Consider the following 3094-nt stretch of genomic DNA (forward strand, 5'->3'; position numbering starts at 1 on the left):
GTAAGACCTATAGGTTGTAAATGGATCTACAAGCGCAAATGGGGTGTTGATGGAAAGGTGCAAACCTTCAAGGCTCGACTTGTGGCAAAGGGTTATACCCAGGTAGAAGGAGTCGACTATGAGGAGACTTTCTCGCCTGTTGCCATGTTAAAGTCGATCCGCATCCTCTTGTCCATTGCAGCTTATTATAATTATGAGATCTGGAAAATGGACGCCAAGACAGCCTTTCTAAATGGCAATCTTAAGGAGACCATTTACATGGTGCAACTCGAGGGATTCATTGCCCAATGTCAAGAGAAAAATGTTTGCAAACTGAATCGGTCGATTTATTAGCTGAAACAGGCGTCTCAATCTTAGAACATTCGGTTTGATACTGCAATCAAGTTGTATGGCTTTGACCAGAACGTTGATGAACCTTGTGTCGATAAGAAGATCGTCAATGCTTCAGTAGTATTCTTAGTGTTGTATGTAGACGATATATACTAATTGAGAATGATGTAAGTCTACTGACTACAGTTAAGAACTGGCTAGCGACCCAATTCAAAATGAAATATTTAGGAGAGACTCAGTTTGTTCTGGGTATACAGATCTTTCGAGATCGTAAGAACAAAGTGCTAGCACTGTCTCTAAGTACTCGTACATTGACAAGATGTTGCTCAAGTACTCGATGCACGACTCCAAGAAGGGCCTACTACCGTTCAGGCATGAAGTCACTTTTTCTAAGGACACGTGTCCTGAGACGCCTCAAGAGGTTGAGGAAATGAGATGGGTCCTATATGCATCTGTCATTGGCAGTTTGATGTATGCGAGGCTCTGTACTTGACCAGACATCTACTACGTTATGGGCATAGTCAGTAGGCATCAGTCTAACCCAGGTCAGGGTCACTGGACAGTAGTGAAGAACATCCTCAAGTATCTTTGGAGAACGAGGGACTATATGCTCGTGTATGGATCTAGGGATTTGATCCTTACTGGATACACAGATTCTGACTTTCAGACTGATAGGGACTCTCGCAAGTCCACTTCAGGGTCAGTCTTTACTCTTAACGGAGGAGCTGTAGTGTGGCGAAGCACTAAGTGAGGGTGCATTGCCGACTCCACTATGAAGGCAGAGTACGTAGCGACTTGCAAAGTTACTAAGGAGGTCGTCTAGCTCGGGAAGTTCTTGACAGAACTGGAAGTTATTCTAAATATGTCTAGGCTCATTACCCTCTATTGTGATAATAGTGGGGCAGTAGCGAACTCCAAGAAGCCTAGGAGTCACAGGTACGACAAACACATAGAGCGGAAGTATCACCTGATCCGCGAGATAGTGCATCGAGGGGACGTGATCGTTACAAAGATTGCTTCGGAGCACAATGTTGCTTACCGTTTACGAAGGCTCTAACGGCTACAGTGTTTGAGGGTCACCTTGAGAGCATGAGTCTATAGGATTGCCCACAGTTGGACTAGGGCAAGTGGGAGATTTTCTTGTACTGGGATTTTATGCCCTAGTTTATTGTTTTGTACTAGTTTTTGTACACCCCACTTCACTTTAGGACAAGTGGGAGATTGTTGAGGTTGATGCCCTAAAGTCTCGTGTCCTGTAGTTTATAAACAGTTAGTACGAACGCTTGTGATGTATAATATATGATATTTTACTTCACTTCTTGATTTTGTTCAATTGAATGTTTTATTTGCTTTACCACAAACCAATAACCCAAAATCCTTGGTTGTCTATATGTAACTTAAGCATGTATATGGTGACATACAAGTGGATCATGTCTTAAATGATAACCAAAATGGTCTGTAGTATATGGATATAGGAGGGAAACCTTATCCTGGCAACGCTACGAATGCGGCTCGCTTTGTGGAATAGTAACAAGTGTTGTAACTTGTCACAGATGGTTTGATCCTAATCATTCGTGTAGGAGACATGCGAGCGGGGGCATCCTATACAAAGAGTTTGTATAAGACCTGACCACGAAGTGTTAACGTCTTGTTATATAACACCGTTCATGACAGAGACTTCACTTCACTAGGATGACCATAGGTAACATGACCTCAATCCTGAGTGATATGGGAACTTCTGCCATTGAGGGTGGTTCTTTAATTTGCATGGGTACGAGTGGCCAGGTCGCTAACTCAAACCTACCACTTTAGGGATTCGTCTAATTTGAGAGTTAGGAACTTAGCTACACAAGATGGAATTCACTTCTTCCCCGAAGCAGGGGTAAGTAGATAGATAGCTCCCTTAAGGGTTGATTCCAGGGCTTGAACAATTTGGCGCCATACACCTTCTCTTGGCCCGAGAGGTGTTCAAACATAGTTGGACTATGTTGGATTGTTCATTAGAGGGATCATAGTACTTAAGGAGTGAGATGTAACTACAGGGGCAAAACGGTAATCTGGCCCAGCTGTACTTACGAGCATCTGTGAAGGGTTATCGTACTCATGATTGGTTATATCCGATGGACACAAAAATATATCTGTCGTAAGAAAGTTCAGCTGTTGGTCTTTAGTGGAATGCCTGGCAGTTAACGGATGGTGGATTTCATGGCTAAAGAGTTTAGTCAGCTATTCACGTATCGTTGGAGCTTCGAGCCATAGGTTCATAAGGTCCCCTTGGTAGCTTGGATAAAGTTGAGAATCAGTTTTTGGGTCAGTTTGAAATGTTCAAATTGACAAGAAGGAGTTTGATTATATATGATAATATTGAACTGGTTAATTATATATGATATGATCGACTAAATGGATGAGATACATTATTTTAGAGAAAATTAGATATAAATATGATTTATATCAAGTAAAAGAGAAAACACTATAGTTAATATATGATATTAAACTATAGGTTAAGAATATAATATGATTATATTCATTATTTAATTAATTAGGCGGTTATGAGATAATTAGCCAAGTATTTCTCCGGAATCGTTCGCAAGTGGTAAGTTCGAATTTAATTCTCGTAATTGAAGAATAAAATGAAAATTGTTTTCATTTTGTAAGACACGCAAGAAAAATCGCTCACGGTGTGAGTCTATATGATCGCTTAGCGTTAAGAGCCTATAAGATAGTGCCCGTCTTCCTAAACGACCGCACACCCACGTACTAAATG

Source organism: Benincasa hispida, unplaced genomic scaffold (assembly GCF_009727055.1).
Source record: "Benincasa hispida cultivar B227 unplaced genomic scaffold, ASM972705v1 Contig395, whole genome shotgun sequence".
NCBI classification, from domain to species: domain Eukaryota; kingdom Viridiplantae; phylum Streptophyta; class Magnoliopsida; order Cucurbitales; family Cucurbitaceae; genus Benincasa; species Benincasa hispida.